This window comes from Bos mutus, chromosome 1 (genome assembly GCF_027580195.1).
Source record: "Bos mutus isolate GX-2022 chromosome 1, NWIPB_WYAK_1.1, whole genome shotgun sequence".
NCBI classification, from domain to species: domain Eukaryota; kingdom Metazoa; phylum Chordata; class Mammalia; order Artiodactyla; family Bovidae; genus Bos; species Bos mutus.
Window position 1 is genome coordinate 89948226 of NC_091617.1, and position 21510 is coordinate 89969735.

Consider the following 21510-nt stretch of genomic DNA (forward strand, 5'->3'; position numbering starts at 1 on the left):
GCGTCAACAATATGATAAAACTGCTCAGAAAGCAGGAATAGAAGGAACATACCTCAACATAATAAAAGGGAATGACAAAACCCACAATGTGAGCCATGAACTAATACATCCAAAACAGAGATGTTCAGGCTGGTTTTAGAAAAGGCAGAGGAACCAGAGATCAAATTGCCAACATCCACTGGATCATCAAAAAGAACAAGAGTTCCAGAAAAACATCTATTTCTACTTTAATGACTATGCCAAAAGAAATCAAAGAGGACACTTTGACCATGTTCGGATCACAATAAACTGGAAAAATCTGAAAGAGATGGGAATAATTTCACAATTTGTATGGAAATACAAAAACAGACCAGCTGACCTGCCAGAAATATAGATCAATGGAGAAATCTGTAATATACAGGTCAGAAATGCAAACACCATAGTTAAAATGAACTAGACATAGAACAACAGACTGGTTAAATAGAAAAAGGAGTACATCAAGGCTGCATATTGTCACCCTGCTTATTTAACTTATATGCAGAGTACATCATGAGAAACGCTGGACTGGATGAAGCACAAGTTGAAATCAAGATTGTCAGGAGAAATATCAATAACCTCAGATATGCAGATGACACCACCCATATGGCAGAAAGTGAAGAACTAAAGAGCCTCTTGATGAAAATGAAAGAGGAGAGTGAAAAAGATGGCTTAAAGCTTAATATTCAGAAAACAAAGATCATGGCATCTGGTCCCATCACTTCATGGCAAATAGATGGAGAAACAGTAGAAACAGTGGGAGACTTTATTTTTGGGGGTTCCAAAATCACTGCAGATGGTGACTGTAGTCATGAAATTAAAAGATGCTTACTTCTTGAAAGAAAAGTCATGACCAACCTAGACAGCATATTAAAAAGCAGAGGCATTATTTTGCCAACAAAGGTCCGTCTAGTCAAGGCTATGGTTTTTCCAGTAGTCATGTATGGATGTAAGAGTTGGACTACAAGGAAAGCTGAGCGCCAAAGAATTGACGCTTTTTAACTCTGGTGTTGGAGAAGATTCATGAGAGTCCCTTGGACTGCAAGGAGATCCAATCTGTCCATCCTAAGGAAATCAGTCTTATGTTCACTGGAAGGACTGGTGCTGAAGCTGAAGCTCCAATATGTTGGCCACCTGATTGCGAAGAGCTGACTCATTTGAAAAGACCCAAAAGACCCTGATGCTGGGAAAGATTGAAGGCGAGAGCAGAAGGGGTCAACAGAGGATAAGATGGTTGTATGGCTTCACCAACTCAATGGATATGAGTTTGGGTAAACTCCAGGGGTTGGTGATGGACAGGGAGGCCTGGCATCCTGCATTCCATGCGATCGCAGAGTCAGACATGACTGTGCGACTGAACTGAACTGAACACAGTCAAACCTTTTCAAATGTTTGTTTGATGGGTTTTATCATACAAATATATCAAATCTTATTAAATATTTTTTACATCTATTCTGATGGTCATATGATTTTTAGACTTCATTTTGTTAATGTGATATAACATCTATTAATTTGCATATGTTGAAATATCTTCACATTCTGGGAATAAATTTCACTTGATCATGTTGTATAATCCTTTAATGGGCTTTTTAATTCAGTTTGCTAGTATTTTATTGAGAATTTTTGTATCTATTTTAATTATCAATATTGATCTGTAGCTTTCTTCCCATTTGGGTGATGCTGGATGCTATGCTTCTTGGTTTAATAGGGTTGCTATCTCATCTCCTTGCCTGGGCAAGGCCACAATCTGTGCTCAGCAAACAGGCAGGGCCATAGTCTGGACTTTGCTGCAAAACGGTCATAGTCTGGGCATTAAGGTTGTTCAGTGTTACTGTTTGAGCTCCCTGGCTAGGCAGGTCAGTGGCTATATTCAACAGTTGGGCAGGGCTGCTGACTTTTCTGTGCCTAAGCAGGGCTGTAAAATGGGTTTTATGGCTAAGTGAAGTTCTCTATTTACATTTTTGGGTCTCCAGGGGCTGCTGTTTGATAGGAATGCTGACTTGCTTTGCTGCTCAGATGAACCAGAAGCTAGGCTCTGAGCCTGCCTGGCATCTCAGGCCATACTTCTTGCAGATGGGCGAATGGGGCAAGTATGGAACCAGAAGATATGCTACGTAGCTGGGCAAGGCTTCAAACTTGCCTTCCGGCCCAGGTGGGCTCATAGAATAGGCTCCATTGCCAGTATGGGCTATTGGCTGGATCCCAAGCCAGGCAGACATGCCAACTGAGCTCCTTGGCCAGATGGGGCTACCAGCTCAACTCGAAATTGACAAAAATCCTGGCTAGGATCTCTGCTTTGATGCTGCTAGTAGAAATGCAGTTGGCCAAGATCCAAGTGCTGGTTTCTATAAGCCCTGTCTCCCCTCTTCTGTCTCAGTCTGATCTGCAGTTATCCAGCTATCAGATTCCCCCAGTGAACTAACTCCAAGGTCAGGACCCAGCAGGTCTTTTCCAGGAAGAATCCTGCAATAATGGGAAAGCTAGATGTACATCTTGGGCTCTCTTTCTTCCACTGGAAAATGCATAAGCTTGGTGTGAGTTATGCCAGTCTGGGAGAGGACGTTCAAAATGAAACTATGCTTATTATCCTTCTAATGTGGTCCTTCTCTGTCTCTGTGCTCCAAAAGAGACTTCTGCTTCACCTCAGGGTCTGGGATTTGCACAAAGGTATATTGTCTGTGAATAATTGTTGGTCTTCCTGTGAGGGAGACTGAAGCCAGGAATTACCTATTTTGCCACTTTGATGACATCATTCCCCTTTGACTAAAATTTATTTCCTATCAATTTTCTTATTTCATATTCTTTCAACCAGATCTTGAAATGATAATTTGTTGTTCAGTTCAGTTCAGTTGCTCAGTCGTGTCTGACTCTTTGCGACCCCATGAACCACAGCACACCAGGCCTCCCTGTCCATCACCAACTCCCGGAGTTCACACAAACCCATGTCCCTTGAGTCCGTGATGCCATCCAACCATCTCATCCTCTGTCATCCCCTTCTCCTCCTGCCCTCAATCTTTCCTAGCATCAGGGTCTTTTCAAATGAGTCAGCTTAATAAAAATTTAGGTTAATGATTCTCCATTCCAAGACCAAGTAGTTGTATTTCTTTTACTCAAAGATCCCTCCCTTAAGTTAGTTATGCTTTATTTTTTGTTTGTGGTTTTCCAGTTTGTTTTTTTTTTTTTTCTGGAAAACCTAAGGTCATCAGCTCTAAATAGATAAAACAAAGACTTTCAGGATCTAAAAGTAAGTTATAAAATCAAACATTTTAGATAATTTTGGAATCTTGACTTTAAAAGATTAATACTATTTCTAGCACACTTAACCTCTTCTCCTACCTTTAGGAAAAATAAATATATATGTAGTCAAAGGAAAAAACGTGAAATAAAAAGTCTTTGATATATTTCTTAACTGGTCTTTTTGGATGATAGAAGACTGTTTTAGCCCTACTTGTGTTATTTACATACATATGACACAGTGAGTGTGAGTGGAGACTATGTCCTTTATGCATGAGGAGCATGGGTCAACATGTGTGCAGTGGTTTGAGTAATGTTCCCCCCAAACTCCTTTCTATCCAGAACCACAAAGTGCAATCTTATTTGGAAATAGGGTCTTTATAGATGTAGTTAAGTTTAGATGAAGCTACACTGGATTAGGTGGATCCTAAATCAAATGACTAATCTCCTTATAAAAAAAGAGGAAAGGCATTCAGACATAGACAAAGAACATGTAAAGATGGAGGCAGAGAAGGAAACGATGCTGATACCAGCCAAATGTTGGCCAAGGTTTTCAGAAGCTAAGAAGAAGGAGGAAAGGATCCTTACCTAAGGCCTTCAGGAGGGAGTTTGGTGCCTGCTGACACCTTGATTTCAGACTTTCAGTTTCCAGAACTATGAAAGTATAAATATCTGTTGTTTTTAGTCTCCGAGTGTGTGTTATTTCATTACAGCAGCCCTGGGGATCTAACAGTGTGTTCTGTAACCTTTTGTATGTCATGAATTGGAACCTATGGAGATTGCTCTTAATAATCTTCCCATTCAGACAATATAAATTTATGTTTTTTTTTCCACTTCTCAAGTTTACCCACTTAAGTTAGCTGAAATTTATTCAGAGTCAATAATATTTATAGTGTATTGCAATGAGTTATATTTCTTTACATATTCTTTCTGGCAAATAGTTATAACTTCTCCTTGATATGAGCTATATTACTTCCATATATCCAGAGGCAATCAATGAGTGTTTAAAGACAAATAAGAGAAGTGGGGAGTAAAACAAGAAGGAAAAGGATAGAGGAGAAAGAAGAGGAAGGAAGAAGAAAGGAAAAATTTGAAAACTTTAATATTGCCATCATTTGACTTGAAGATTGTCAGAACCACTTGAAAACTTTAAGTTACATAGGAGGAAATCTCCTCACGAGCATTGAAATAGGATAAAGACCAGAAGTGAGTATAAATATTGTATTATATTAACAAGAGTAAATATTATTGCCTACTCATCATGTGCAAGGTACTGTGTTAGATATTAGTCATACTGCTGCTGCTGCTAAGTTGCTTCAGTCATGTCCGACTCTGTGCGACCCCATAGATGGCAGCCCACCAGGCTCCCCCATCCCTGGGATTCTCCAGGCAAGAATACTGGAGTGGGTTGCCATTTCCTTCTCCAATGCATGAAAGTGAAAAGTGAAAGTGAAGTTGCTCAGTTGTATCCAACTCCTAGCGACCCCATGGACTGCAGCCTACCAGGCTCCTTCATCCATGGGATTTTCCAGGCAAGAGTACTGGAGTGGGTTGCCATTGCCTTCTCCATTAGTCATGAGTTATGCTTAAACCTTGCAGCAAACTCCTGAGGCAGCTACAGTGTTGCTGTAATCAGGGTATCTAAATCCTAGATGTAGAAAATAGCAAGATGGGCATTTAAGCCCAAGACAGCAGCAATTCACAACACTTTTCTTGACACTTCTATTACATCTCCAAACTTGGCCTAGAAAGGACACCATCCTTTGCTTCTATGACCTTCTTACTTACTTTGTTCTATGGTCTCTTGACTTTTTCTCCTTTGGTTCTCTCATGCCAGCTACTGGGCAGACTTTTCCACCGTAAATTTTTTTGCTCATTTTTTCCACTCATTTATTTCTCATCCTCATTGCTAGCAAGACATGTCCCTTCTCATTAGAATCAAATGTGAATGAAAATTTTACTGTCTCCGGAGTCAGTCATGTCTACAAATATGCAAGCCTATTTCCTTCCCAATTCTGATCCTTGGAACTGAGAGAGACACTAATGTTAAAGCAATAGGGACAGCAAATGCCAAACAATAGCAATGACATTACCATAAAAATGGTCCTCAAGTTTTTTACCTATCATGAGTCTTCTGAAAAGGAATAATTCAACAAATGTTAGAAGTCTTTTCTTTTCACACTTGGCTCTCCTTGTGAATTCTACAGCAAATTTATTTAACTCCAAAATACGCTTATTGCTAAATAGCAAATTCAAGCTGGAAAATTAATTTTAAGCATATGCTAAAAGCACCTATATTATTCTTTTGATGACACTTAAATTGCATATTGACCACATCATCTTGGGGGGGAAATGATACTGACAACCATATTCAGACTGAAACCATATTGGAACAACACATTCTTAGAGAGAAAAATGGCACAGTCTGTGAGCCAAAAAGAGAAATGCAAAAATGTGCAGCCATTTTAAAAATGAGATTAATTATATCCAGCTTCATATATCTTAGCAAATTGTTTTTAATCTATTATATAGTGGCTCAAGCTTAAATGGTGCAAGAGATACCAGCTTTAACTCAGGAGTAGGCACCACTGTCTCTGAATGTGATTTTTTAAGAACAATTTCAAATTTTCCATAAATAAGTACAAAATCATTTTCATTTTGAAAATGACTGAACAGTCTAGAAACAGAGATACCACTTTTCATTGTTGTTAAACCCAAGTCGAGCAGTTTCCATAAAGTTTATGATAATCAGCCTTTCTTTTTAAGCATTTCTGTATAGTTAATCAGTACATCAGGAGAGATTTCATTTCTACTTAAAATTTAGTTATGTAAATAAGCATAATGGACAGAGATCAGACAGTTGTTAACTATCATATGAAAATTTTAAAGAGGAGTAAATTAGAAAAAAATGTTTATCGCTTATTTGCATTTTCTGAGGGAATATACTGCAGTTTCTCTTGCCTCACTTATTATGAGGCTTAATAATTAGCTCCAGTGTAATTAACTGTTAAATCAAGAAAATAAAACCAGCTTTGCTGATGAGAAATTTAAGTGGTGCTGTACAAAACATCATTTCCTTAAAGTATACAAATACTCTGCTATCTTTCATTCATATTTTCAGTTATATGTATCCATTTTGGAGATGTGACAGTTTAATAAATTAAGGATCTTAAAATATTAAGCATTAATGATAATACTTCTATGGCATGGAATATTTTTGTTGTTAAAATTGTTTTTAGATAAAGCACTTTATTGATAAAATTTCAGTGTTATATATTTTGCAAGGGCCCTTCCAAAACAGTGTATATTGACAAAATTAAAATGTAAGGTGCTTTGTCTTCTAGATATTTTAAAAACAAGATACTGTCATCTAGAATAGAGAGCAAAGTATAAAAATCAAAGAAAAAGGAAAGAAAGATTTCTTAATTTCATTCAAATATAATTAGATACATTAAAATTAAAAATGTTTCATCAAAAGACACATTTAATATGTGAAAATAAAGAGTAGGAAAAGATTTATATAAGGACATGGTAAGATGTACAAAGTACTTTGTACTTGAAAAGTTGAAGAATTCATTCAAGTCAACAAGGAAAAAATATGACACAATTAAAATTAAAAGCACAGAATACTTGAATCAGCACTTCATAAAAAGGGTACCCAAATGGTCAATAAACATTAAAATATGTTTGCTAGCTATCAGGGAAATGAAATTGAAAACCACAGAATCACAAACAGTTTCACCTATTGGTGAATAACTGGAACACATATAAGGCTAGTAGAAATATGAATTGGGCAACACTTTAGAAAAATGACTGTCTCTCTCTACTGGAGTATACTAAATGCCTCAGCAGTTCCACTCATTTAACTAAAAGAGATTCATTCACATATGTAAAAAATGATGTTTGAGACTGTCAATAGTATTATTCTTCATGATAGTCCCAGTTCAGTTCAGTTCATTTCAGTCGCTCAGTCGTGTCCTACTCTTTGAGACCCCATGAATCGCAGCACGCCAGGCCTCCCTATCCATCACCAACTCCCGGAGTTCACTCAGACTCACGTCCATCAAGTCAGTAATGCCATCCAGCCATCTCATCCTCTGTCGTCCCCTTCTCCTCCTGCCCCCAATCCCTCCCAGCATCAGAGTCTTTTCCAATGAGTCAACTCTTCGCATGAGGTGGCCAAAGTACTGGAGTTTCAGCTTCAGCATCATTCCCTCCAAAGAAATCCCAGGGCTGATCTCCTTCAGAATGGACTAGTTAGATCTCCTTGCAGTCCAAGGAACTCTCAAAAGTCTTCTTCAGCACCACAGTTCAAAAGCATCAATTCTTTGGCGCTCAGCCTTCTTCACAGTCCAACTCTCACATCCATACATGACCACAGGAAAAACCATAGCCTTGACTAGACAGACCTTTGTTGGCAAAGTAATGTCTCTGCTTTTGAATATGTTATCTAGGTTGGTCATAACTTGCCTTCCAAGGAGTAAGCATCTTTTAATTTCATGGCTGCAGTCACCATCTGCAGTGATTTTGGAACCCAGAAAAATAAAGTCTGACACTGTTTCCACTGTTTCCCCATCTATTTCCCATGAAGTGATGGGACCGGATGCCATGATCTTGGTTTTCTGAATGTTGAGCTTTAAGCCAACTTTTTCACTCTCCACTTTCACTTTCATCAAGAGGCTTTTGAGTTCCTCTTCACTTTCTGCCATAAGGGTGGTGTCATCTGCATATCTGAGGTTCTTGATATTTCTCCTGGCAATCTTGATTCCAGCTTGTGCTTCTTCCAGCCCAGCATTTCTCATAATGTACTCTGCATATAAGTTAAAGAAGCAGGGTGAAATATACAGCCTTGACATACTCCTTTTCCTATTTGGAACCAGTCTGTTGTTCCATGATAGTCCCAAATGTCTATTAAAATAAGAATAAGTAAATATTTGGTTTTATTCCAACATGAAATGCAAAACTATTGCTCGACATAAAGCATGGATGAATTTTACAAACAGCATTGACTAAAAGAAGCTAGGTACAAAGAGAACATGTATGTATGCTGGTGAAACTCTGTTTCTTGATCTGGGGGCTGGTTACATAAGTGTGTTCACACCATGAGTTACTGAGCTTATGATTTATATACATCTGCATGTAATTTATACTTCAGTAAAAAGCTAAAAGTGAAATAGAAAATCAAGTAGCAAAATGGTATTTCAGGGAAAATAAACCTAGTAGAAAATTTTATTTAGGGTAGATATTAAGAAATATTGGAATTATCCATGATCATAAGATCAAACCCACACATAAAGAAACACATTATTTTAGGTAGTCTTTAGTCTGATAGGCAATAAAGAAGCAGAATAACTTCATAGAAGGTCATAACTTAAGAGTTAAACATGCCTAGGAAAGAATCCTAATTTCAAAACTTTTTTTAGTTATATGATTTTAAGCAAGGAGCCATTTAGACATTAATGAATTGGTGATAATAATGCCTACCTTAAAAGATTTTGCTAAGGATTAGAGATAAGTTTAATTTATAGTTCTTGCCATACAATATTTTTCAATATATAATATATTAAAAATATAAACTTTATAGATATCACCTTTTATATATGCAAACCAAAGTCCAAGGATATGAATAAAGGATATGTTCAGGGATAAGAATAAACAAATGAAGCCACAGAAAAAGAAAGTTTAAAGAAATAAGGAAATAGAGGAATTTATTATTGGACCACAATATCACAGAAAATTCCCTTTGTATTTGTTAGAAAATTTAATCAAATTCAAGTGTGCATGAATTAGGAAGGAAAATCCTATAAATAATTATCTAGGAATTAATGTATTTATTTGCCTAATTTACTGCAAATATAAACATTTTTTTTAAAGATTTAATTGGCAGGCAGGTTCTTTACTGCTAGCATCACCTGCAAAGCCCAATAGTCTTTAAACCACAGAAGAAAAACTAGAATATCATTGAATAAGTTTTGCTGCCTCTTGCAATGTTTATCATTTTATATAATTCGAGTTTTAAGATGAAGTACCAAGAAACTCTTTATTTTACCCAAAATTAGGAGAATATAAGCAGTGTTCCTTATAGAAACTTATGCTGGGACATGAATGAACCTTGAAAATTCATGTGTAATATAAATCTATATAAAGCAAGTAAGCTTTTAAGTAACAGAATACATATTTTAGAAGATGTTATTCATAATGGTAGCTAAGATGTATCATCTTTCCATAGTCTAAGTTGACTGAAATGGTTGTGAACAATATTAAAATTTAAAAGGACGTGATTGTCAAAAACTATGACTTGTATATTAATAAAACAGAAAAACCTAATATTGTGGCTCTTATATCAATGATGGCAGTTCTGTTATCTTAGTATAAAAGCAACCATAGAAAATATGTAAACAAATGGATGCCCCTATGTTCCAATACCAGAGAAGGCAATGGCACCCACTCCAGTACTCTTGCCTGGAAAATCCCATGGACAGAGGAGCCTGGTAGGCTGCAGTCCATGGGGTCGTTAAGAGTCAGACACGACTGAGCGACTTCACTTTCACTTTTCACTTTCATGCATTGGAGAGGGAATGGCAACCCACTCCAGTGTTCTTGCCTGGAGAATCCCAGGGACCGGGGAGCCTGGTGGGCTGTCGTCTATGGGGTCACACAGAGTTGGACACGACTGCTGCGACTTAGCAGCAGCAGCAGCAGCACTGTAATGTTTACATAACTTAATCTACTTTATCTCTTGTTTCTTTCATATGCTTGTTCATAAACTAGGGTAAATAATAGAACCCACTCATAGATTTATGGAGAAGAGTAAATGTCATCACATTTAAAGAATTTTGAATGCTTTGAAACAATGCTTCAAATTACTGTTACATCACTCAGTTCAGTCACTCAGTCCTGTCTGACTCTGCTACCCCATGAACTACAGCATGCCAGGCTTCTCTGTCCTTCACCAACTCCTGGAACTTGCCCAAACTCAGGTCCGTCAAGTCAGTGATGCCATCCAACCATCTCATCCTCTGTCCCTTTCTCCTTCTGCCTTCAATCTTTCCCAGCTTCAGGGTCTTTTCCAATGAGTCAGTTTTTTGGATCAGGTAGCTAAATTATTGGAGTTTCAGCTTCAACATCAGTCCTTCCAATGAATATTCAGGACTGATTTCTTTTCAGGTTGACAGGTTGGATCTCCTTGAAGTCCAAGGGACTTTCAAGAGTCTTCTTTAGCACCACAGTTCAAAAGCATCAATTCTTGGTGCTCAGCTTTCAGAAATATATATATATATATGTATATATATATATATATATATATATATATATATATATAAACCACTCCAGTATTCTTGCCTGGTAAATTCCATGGGCAGAGGATGTATATATATGTATATATATACATGTACATATATATACATATATGTGTATATATATACACACATATATATATATGGGCAGAGGATATATATATACATGTATATATATGTGTGTATATATATATATATATATATATATATATATATATATATATATATAAAAAAAAATTTCACATTCATACCTGACTACTGGAAAAACCATAGCTTGACTACATGGACCTTTTTCAGTAAAGCAATGCCTCTTCTTTTTAATATACTGTCTAGGTTGGTCATAGCTTTTCTTCAAAGAAGCAAGTGTCTTTTAATTTCATGGCTGCAGTCACCATTGCAGTGATTTTGGAGCCCAAGAATATAAAGCCTGTCACTGATTCCATTGTTTTCCCATCTATTTGTTATGAAGTGATTGTTATATCACTAGAGATAATATTAATTTCTATTTAATAGATTGATAAACAGAGGTTCAATTATGAGTGCTTTGTTTAAGATCATATATCTAATAGATGGCAGACCAAAAATGAAACCAGTTCCATTTTTCTTTCTCAAGATTGCTTTGGCTATTTGAGGTTTTTTGTATTTCCATACAAATTGTGAAATTATTTGTTCTAGCTCTGTGAAGAATACCATTGGTAGCTTGATAGGGATTGCATTGAATCTATAAATTGCTTTGGGTAGTATACTCATTTTCACTATATTGATTCTTCCAATCCATGAACATGGTATATATCTCCATCTATTAGTGTCCTCTTTGGTTTCTTTCACCAGTGTTTTATAGTTTTCTATATATAGGTCTTTAGTTTCTTTAGGTAGATATATTCCTAAGTATTTTATCTTTCCATTGCAATGGTGAATGGAATTGTTTCCTTAATTTCTCTTTTGGTTTTCTCATTATTAGTGTATAGGAATGCAAGGGATTTCTGTGGGTTGATTTTATGTCCTGCAACTTTACTATAATCATTGATTAGTTCTAGTAATTTTCTGGTGGAGTCTTTAGGGTTTTCTATGTAGAGGATCATGTCATCTGCAAACAGTGAGAGTTTTACTTCTTCTTTTCCAATTTGGATTCCTTTTATTTCTTTTCCTGCTCTGATTGCTGTGGCCAAAACTTCCAAAACTATGTTGAATAGTAATGGTGAAAGTGGGCACCCTTGTCTTGTTCCTGACTTTAGAGGAAATGCTTTCAATTTTTCACCATTGAGGATAATGTTTGCTGTGGGTTTGTCATATATAGCTTTTATTATGTTGAGGTATGTTCCTTCTATTCCTGCTTTCTGGAGAGTTTTTATCATAAATGGGTGTTGAATTTTGTCAAAGGCTTTCTCTGCATCTATTGAGATAATCATATGGTTTTTATTTTTCAATTTGTTAATGTGGTATATTACTTTGATTGATTTGCGGATATTGAAGAATCCTTGCATCCCTGGGATAAAGCCCACTTGGTCATGGTATATGATCTTTTTAATGTGTTGTTGGATTCTGATTGCTAAAATTTTGTTAAGGATTTTTGCATCTATGTTCATCAGTGATATTGGCCTGTAGTTTTCTTTTTTTGTGGGATCTTTATCAGGTTTTGGTATTAGGGTGATGGTGGCCTCATAGAATGAGTTTGGAAGTTTACCTTACTCTGCAATTTTCTGGAAGAGTTTGAGTAGGATAGGTGTTAGCTCTTCTCTAAATTTTTGGTAGAATTCAGCTGTGAAGCTGTCTGCACCTGGGCTTTTGTTTGCTGGAAGATTTTTGATTATAGTTTCAATTTCCGTGCTTGTGATGGGTCTGCACAAAGACAGAAATATAGATCAATGGAACAAAATAGAAAGCCCAGAGATAAATCCACACACATATGGACACCTTATCTTTGACAAAGGAGGCAAGAATATACAATGGATTAAAGACAATCTCTTTAACAAGTGGTGCTGGGAAATCTGGTCAACCACTTGTAAAAGAATGAAACTAGAACACTTTCTAACACCATATACAAAAATAAACTCAAAATGGATTAAAGATCTCAATGTAAGACCAGAAACTATAAAACTCCTAGAGGAGAACATAGGCAAAACACTCTCCGACATACATCACAGCAGGATCCTCTGTGACCCACCTCCCAGAATATTGGAAATAAAAGCAAAAATAAACAAATGGGACCTAATTAAACTTACAAGCTTCTGCACAACAAAGGAAACTATAAGCAAGGTGAAAAGACAGCCTTCAGAATGGGAGAAAATAATAGCAAATGAAGCAACTGACAAACAACTAATCTCAAAAATATACAAGCAACTCCTACAGCTCAATTCCAGAAAAATAAATGACCCAGTCAAAAAATGGGCCAAAGAACTAAATAGACATTTCTCCAAAGAAGACATACAGATGGCTAACAAACACATGAAAAGATGTTCAACATCACTCATTATCAGAGAAATGCAAATCAAAACCACTATGAGGTACTATTTCACCCCAGTCAGAATGGCTGTGATCCAGAAGTCTACAAGCAATAAATGCTGGAGAGGGTGTGGAGAAAAGGTAACCCTCTTACACAGTTGGTGGGAATGCAAACTAGTACAGCCACTATGGAGAACAGTGTGGAGACTGCCTTATGATCCAGCAATCCCACTGCTGGGCATACACACTGAGGAAACCAGAAGGGAAAGAGACACGTGTACCCCAATGTTCATCACAGCACTGTTTATAATAGCCAGGACATGGAAGCAACCTAGATGCCCATCAGCAGATGAATGGATAAGAAAGCAGTGGTACATATACACAATGGAGTATTACTCAGCCATTAAAAAGAATACATTTGAATCAGTTCTAATGAGGTGGATGAAACTGGAGCCTATTATACAGAGTGAAGTAAGCCAGAAAGAAAAACACCAATACAGTATACTAACGCATATATATGGAATTTAGAAAGATGGTAACAATAACTCTGTATACTAGACAGCAAAAGAGACACAGATGTATAGAACAGTCTTTTGGACTCTGTGGGAGAGGGAGAGGGTGGGATGATTTGGGAGAATGGCATTGAAACATGTATAATATCATATATGAAATGAGTCGCCAGTCCAGGTTCAATATACGATACTGGATTCTTGGGGCTGGTGCACTGGGATGACCCTAAGGGATGGTATCGGGAGTGAGGAGGAAGGAGGGTTCAGTATGGGGAACACATGTATACCTGTGGCAGATTCATTTCGATATATGGCAAAACCAATACAATATTGTAAAGTTAAAAAATAAAATTAAATAAAAAAAAGGGGATACCTGAAAATAAATAAATAAATAAAGAATTGTTTGGTTCTCAGTAAGGGTCTTGAATATTAGATGAAGAAATCTGTGGCTTTCTTAAATGGACAACCATTCCTCATTTGTGAGAAGGGCAATTACAGTACAGCATGTGTTTTTTTAGAATGATAATATTGAAGGTATTGTAGAAAACAAAATTAAGATGGTAACCATCTGGGCAGTTTCAAGATAGGGCTTGTATTTAAGATTGGTCAAGAAAAATTAACTTCTTGACTTTCAAGCCTCACCCACTATTAGTACAAAGACATTCTTGACATAAAATAGATTATGTCAGAGACTGTGAACCCTATTCTGCCTCCCTTTTTACCCTGGATATTCTTAAGACTTGAAGAAGTATGAAAAATAGATCTGGAAAATACGGCCAATCCTGGTTAGGACAATAAACAAACTGAAGAGCTCTCATTTTCAGTATCTCTTATGATCATAAAAAATTTGTCCTTTGGTAACAGACAAGCCTGGGAAACTTTAAAAATACCAATGCCTATGTCCCATCCAAGTCTAATTACATCAGAATCTCTGAGTGTGACAACCACTGATATCTCTCAGGTGGATATTTAATAACCAGTGACTTTGGTGGCCAAGTGCATGCCATCCTTTGTAAATATTCTGTGAATGTATGAAATAAATGATTATCCTCTAAAATAAATAAATAAATAAAAAACCAAAAATGAAACCAGGTCTTTCTGATTTCATACTTTCACTACACCAAACAATGAGCACAGAAAAAGGACACCAATGAAACAAGAATATGTGCCATTTTTAAAAGATAGATGGTGTTACAGCATATTTGCATGTTGACCGGTTGACCTATTAGGAAGGTAAATATTAATGGCAAGGGAGTAGAGAAAGGTAATTCCAGAGGAATTCCTTCTTGAATTGGCAAGGAGGTTGTGATTAAGTCCATAAACACGTTTTGACCATAGACATGCGAATATATATATATAGTTGCAAGCAGGAGGAGAAAGTACATGAATATTAGATGTAGACAGGTTAATAGGGTGTGGTGTCTGATGTGGTAGCATAAAAAAGTTTCCTTCTAGTAGCTTTTATTTCTCTCTAGCTTTTTTAGAGGTACAACTGACAAATAAAATTGTAAGATCTTTAAAGTGTACAATTTGATTATTTCATATACCTACACATCATGAAAGAATTCACTCCATTAAGTTAACCATTATTTACTTATTTATTTTAGTAAAAACATTTAAGTTCTACTTTCAGGAAATTTCAATTATATGAGTATTATTAATTATGGGCTTCCATTGCAGCTCAGCTGGTAAAGAATCCGCCTGCAATGCTGGAGACTTGGGTTCGATCCCTGGATTGGGTAGATCCCCTGGAGAAGGGAAAGGCTAGTCGCTTGACTATTCTGGCCTGGAGAATTCCATGGACTGTATAGTCCATGGGGTCGCAAAGACTCAGACACCACTGAGTGACTTTCACATGCACACACACACATTATCAGTTATAGTCACCATGTATAGTGACTTATTCATCTTATAACTAAAAGTTTGTACCTTTTCACCAACCTCTTTCTATTTCCCTTATCCCTTATTCCCTGGCAATTGCTTTTCTTGTTAAGTCACAAAGTCATGTCTGACTCTTTTGCGACTTGTCTGCCAGGCTACTCTGTCCATGGGATTTCCCAAGCAAGAATACTGGAATGAGTTGCCATTTCCTCTTCCAGGGGGTCTTCCAGACCCAGGGATCGAACCCATGTCTACTGCAATGGCTGGTGGTTTCTTTACTACTGAAATACCCTGTGTGTGTGTTTGTGTGTGTGTTTTAATATTTCACATATAACTGATACCATGACATATTTGTCTTTCTCTGTATGGCCTTTTTACACAACGTAATGCCTTCCAGTTTTATTCATGTTCTTGCAATTTATAGAATTCCTTCTTGTTTTGGAGTTGAGTATATTCCATTGTATGTGTTTGTGTGGGAGTGGTACAGTGTTTCTTTAATCCATTTATTCATTGATAGATACATGCATGCATGCTCAGTCACTTCAGTCCTGTCTGACACTTTGTGACCTCATGAACTGTAGCCTGTCAGGCTCCTCTATCCATTGGGATTCTCCAGGCAAGAATGCTGGAGAGGGTTGCCATCCTCTCTCTAGAGGATCTTCCTGACCCTGAGATGGAACCATGGTCTCCTGCATGGCAGATGGATTCTTTACCACTGAGCCACCTGGGAAGCCCTTATTCATTGATGGACACCTACTTTTTTTCCATACCTGCGCTATTGTGAATAATGCTGCTATAAACGTGGGGGTACAGATTTCTCTTCAAGATAATGATTTTATTTCCTTTGGATATGTATCCAGAAGTGGACTTAATTAATCATATGTTAGTTCTATTTTAATTTATTGAGGAAGCCTCATACTGTTTTTCATAATGCTGTATCAATTTACATTCCTACCAACAGTGTACAAGGGCTCCTTTTCTCTTGCTTGCCAACATTTGTTATCTTTTTTTTGTTTTGATAATAGATAGACATTGTAACAGATATGAAATAATATATTGTCCTGGTTTTGATTTTTGTTTCCTTAATAATTAGTAAAATTAAGCATTTCTCATTACCTTTTGGTCATTTGTATGTCTTCATAGGAAAAATGCAGTTTTTGGATCCTTTGCCATTTATTTCATTGATTCGTTTTTTGCTATTGAGTTGCATGAGATCCTTGTATATTTAAAATGTTAGCCCCTTATCAGCTATATGGTTGCAAATATTACCTCTCATTCTGTAGGTTGCATTTTAACTCCATTGATCATTTTCTTTGCTATAAAGAAGATTTTTAGTTTGTTGAAGTCCCACTTGTTTATTTTCTCGTCTGTTGCCTTCCTTTTTAGTGCCAAATTCAAAAATTCATTGCTAAACCAAAGTCAAGGAGATTATTTACTATATTTTCTACTAGGAATTTTTCAGTTTCAGAGCTTTCATTCAAGTCTTTTTTTAATATACATTTATTTATTTTAATCGGAGGCTAATTACTTTACAATATTGTATTGGTTTTGCCATGCATTAACATGAATCCACCACGGATGTACACGTGTTCCCCATCCTGAACCTCCCTCCCACCTCCCTCCCCATGCCATCCCTCTGGGTCATCCTAGTGCACCAGCCGCAAGCATCCTGTATCATGGATCAAACCTGGATTGGCGATTCATTTCATATATGATATTATACATGTTTCAATGCCATTCTCCCAAATCATCCCACCCTCTCCCTCTCCCACAGAGTCCAAAAGACTGTTCTATACATCTGTGTCTCTTTTGCTGTCTTGCATACAGGGTTATAGTTACCATCTTTCTGAATTCCATATATATGCATTAGTATATTGTACTGGTGTTTTTCTTTCTGGCTTACTTCACTCTGTATAATAGGCTCCATGCTCATTCAAGTCTTTATTGCAATTTGAGTTGCTTTAGGGTAGATTATATTTTTTTTACATGTATGTATCCAGTTTTCCTAACATTGTCTATTGAAGAGACTGTTCTATCTTGATTTTATGTTCTTAGCTCCTTTTTCAGAAATTATTGATCATATATGCATGAATTTATTTCTGGGCTCTTTATTATGTTACATTTATCTATACTTTTTTTTTTTGGTGCTGTTGTTGTTGTTATTGTTTGTGTACATTTTTCCTGCCTTTACTTACTATTTCGTTTACTATAGCCTTTAGTAGAGTTTGAAATCAGAAAGTTTGATGCCTTCAAATTTGTTCCTCTTTCTCAAGATTGTTTTGGCTATTTGGAAATTTTGTGGTGACATGAAATTTTAGGATTTCTTCATATTCCTATGAAAAATGTCCTTGGAATTTTTGTAGAAATTGAATTGAATCTATAGATTGCTTCATTTAGGATGGACATTTTAAAAATAGTAATTCTCCTAATCCATGAACACAATATCTTTCCCTTTGTTTCTTCAATTTCAGTTCAATTCAGTACAGTCGCTCAGTCGTGTCTGACTCTTTGCGACCCAATGAACCAGGCCTCCCTGTCCATCACCAACTCCCGGAGTCCACCAAACCCACGTCCATTGAGTCAGTGATGCCATCCAACCATCTCATCCTCTGTCATTCCCTTCCCCTCCTGCCTTCAATCTTTCCCAGCATCAGGGTCTTTTCAAATGAGTCAGCTCTCCGCATCAGGTGGCCAAAGTATTGGAGTTTCAGCTTCAACAGTCCCTCCATGAACACCCAGGACTGATCTCCTTTAGGATGGACTCGTTGGATCTCCTTGCAGTCCAAGGGACTCTCAAGAGTCTTCTCCAACACCACGGTTCAAAAGCATCAATTCTTCCGCATCAGTATTTGATAGTTTTCAGTATGCATATCTTTCACTTCCTTGGTTAAATTGTTTCCTAACTATTTTATTATCTTTGATGCTATTGTAAATGAGAATGGTTTTCTTAATTTTACTTGTTGATAGTTTGTTGTTTTGTATGTTGATTTTGTGTCCTACAATTTTATTGAAATTGTTTATTAGTTCTAAGATTTTTGGTGGTATCTTTAGGATTTTTATATATAAGATCATGTCATCTGCAGATAGAGAAAATTTGTCTTCTTCCTTTCTGATTTGAATGCCTTTTTTTTTCCTTTGCCTATACTAATTGTTCTGGATAAGACTTTCAGTACTATATTGAATAAAAGTGATGAGAGTAGGCATCCTTGTCTTTGGTCCTAACCTTAAAAGGAAAAGCTTCAGCTTTTCACTATTTAATATTATGTTAACTGTGGGCTTATCATATATGGCCTCTATTATATTGAGATACATTCTATGTAAACTCAGTTTGGTGAGAGTTTTTATTATGAAAGGATATTTTATTTTATAAAATGCTTTTTCTATATGTATTCAAATTATCCTATGATTTTTTTTTATTTGTTAATGCGGTGTACCACATTTTTTGATTTGCTGGTATTGAACTATCCTTGCATCCCTGGAATATATTACAAAATCATTTTGTAGACATTTACTTGCTTAGCATACCAGGTAACAGGATCATAATGAGGAGAATGGAGCATTGTTAAAGGCATGAAAAAATGGTATTAAAGAATTTTCTCTCAAGGCAGAAGTATATTTAGACAACAACAACAAAAAACATAGATAGAATCTAGGCTGCATTAAGTACCAAGTAATTGGTCTATTTTAAAAGAACACAGCATCAATATAATTTTGACTTTTTCCCCACCTAAGTCAACTGCCAAAATGCAAATATAAGAGATACAGATAGTTGATTAACAAGGTTTGGGGTTTCATTAAGTGGATATCAGGAGACAGGATCATATAGAGCTAGAGTTCATGCAAGATAAATTAGTCTAAAAATGGGCCGCAGAAACGATGCTGAGTAGTAAGGGATTGGAGAATATAGAAGAGTAATAAATAGTAACAAACTTGTAGAATCAAATGAAGTTTTATTTAGGGTCTAGTGGAAAATCCCATGGATGGAGGAGCCTGGTGGGCTGCAGTCCATAGGGTCGCTAAGAGTAGGACACGACTGAGCGACTTCACTTTCACTTTTCACTTTCATGCATTGGAGAAGGAAATGGCAGCCCACTCCAGTGTTCTTGCCTGGAGAATCCCAGGGATGGGATTCTCTGTCTATGGGGTCGCACAGAGTCAGACTCGACTGAAGTAACTTAGCAGCAGCAGCAGCAGCAGTGAGGGCAAAGAATTGTACTACTTGGGGAAGAAGAGTGAATAAATTGGAAAGATAGAGACTTGTATTCAGATGAGGAGATGTTGAAAATGAGATGATGGAAGAGGGATATTGACAGTTAACTGTGGTATCTGTGGTTGTAGCAGTGAGGATTGAGGAAATGTGGCAGATAAGATCAGAGGGAGAGGGCATCAAGAAACCAGGAGAAGCTCAAAAAGTATTGTAAAAGGTAACACGGATATTGAAATTGCTAATAATTAGAGAGGTATTGAAGAGAATAACAGTAGATAAGGTGCTAAAATATTCAAGGAATTGGAAGCAGTGATCAGTGGACTTGATGATTGCAACAAGGAAAGAGTGAAATTATAGATCGGTGGTAATGACTGTACTGTAATTACATCTGTGTGTTTTGTGTTTTCTTTTCTTTTGTCGAGTATTAAGTGAATAAAAAATCATTTAGTATGAATGGCAATGATTTTCATAATTGAAAACAACAGACAGGAAGGTCTGTGGAGTTCATTTCCTATAGTTCAAAAAAACGTCACAATAGAAGCAATTAAGTCTATCTAGTGAGAGGAGACGCATTTGAAATAAAGCTAATGAATTGACCTTTGTTTAAGAAATGTTTTGATAATTGCAATTAAATTGTTTAAAAATGCCCTGGTCTCAGCTAAATTTTAGTGACTAAGAGTAGCACATAATTCCTAAAGATATGCATAAGTAAAAACAAATGATAACTTGTGAAAAAGTCACATTATATACAAACACATTGGTAAAGGACCTTGCATGTGCAAACGTTAGTTCTGTATAACTATAAGTAAGAAATTTATAACATTTAATATTTATGGAATTCAATGCAAATCCAACTAACACAACGATATGAACATTAAACAACATTATACCAGGAATAAAATTGGTTGTTCGCAAAACATATGAGTTAGAAAATATTAAGGTACCATTTGGAAAGAATGATTCTGATTTTAAATCATGTTTAGTGTTTCAGCACACTTATGCTCTGTATATATATCACTAAAACATTAGGGTATTTTAATTGACCAAACAACTAGATTGACTACATTTTAAACTGAATTTCTAAATTTACTTAGTTACAAACTTAACAAAACCATAAAATGGAAAAAGGATTATTATTTCTATCTCTGTGTACTTAAAGAGCAGAAAGGCTTAGGAAATCTTGTTAATATAATAAAGTGAGCAGAAGCACCAAATCTGAGGATCTTTGATATTTAATGTCATGAAAAGACAGAAAAATAAGGAGTGAGACCTTGAGGCTCAGGTCAGGAGCACAGGAAAGCCCAATGACATAACTAAGGCAAAGTGGGATTTTTAATGCCAGCCACATAAATTGGTGTGTAGCAATGGCCAGAATGGATTTCACAAAGTCAAAGCAATTCAGGGGTCCAGCTTTACTGTTCTGATATGTACCAGGAAACTGAGGAGGGATGTATCGCTAAAAGTTAATAATATTTTATTAAGCTGAGAACACCTTACGACTTAGGTATTAAGAAAGTCTATCCTTTACATATATGGCTTTTCTTCTAAACCATTGCTGGCTTTCTGACGTTTATGAGAGGGTTAGCCACTCTTTTAAGGCTGGCTTATTTTAACAAGGAAGGAGTAATAGCAATTAAGAAGAAAGTGACTAAGCTCTTTTACCTTGATCAATATTTTTTTAAAGAGCCTTATTGAGATATAACACTTAGCCATGATTCAACCGTTTAAAATATGTGAAGTGAAGTGAAAATTGCTCAGTTGTGTCTGACTCTTTGCGATCCCATGGGCTATATACAGTCCATGGAATTCTCCAGGCCAGAATACTGGAGTGGGTAGCCTTTCCCTTGTCCTGGGGATCTTCTCAACCCAGGGATCAAACCGGGATCTCCTGCATTGCAGGCAGATTCTTTACCAACTGAGCTATCCA

General features: G+C 36.4%; 1 pseudogene; it reads left to right on the forward strand.

The window, feature by feature from the left end:
• Positions 1 to 2096: 2096 nt before the first annotated feature.
• Positions 2097 to 21510, forward strand: part of LOC102280822 (E3 ubiquitin-protein ligase RNF135-like) — a 44407-nt pseudogene continuing 24993 nt past the window's right edge.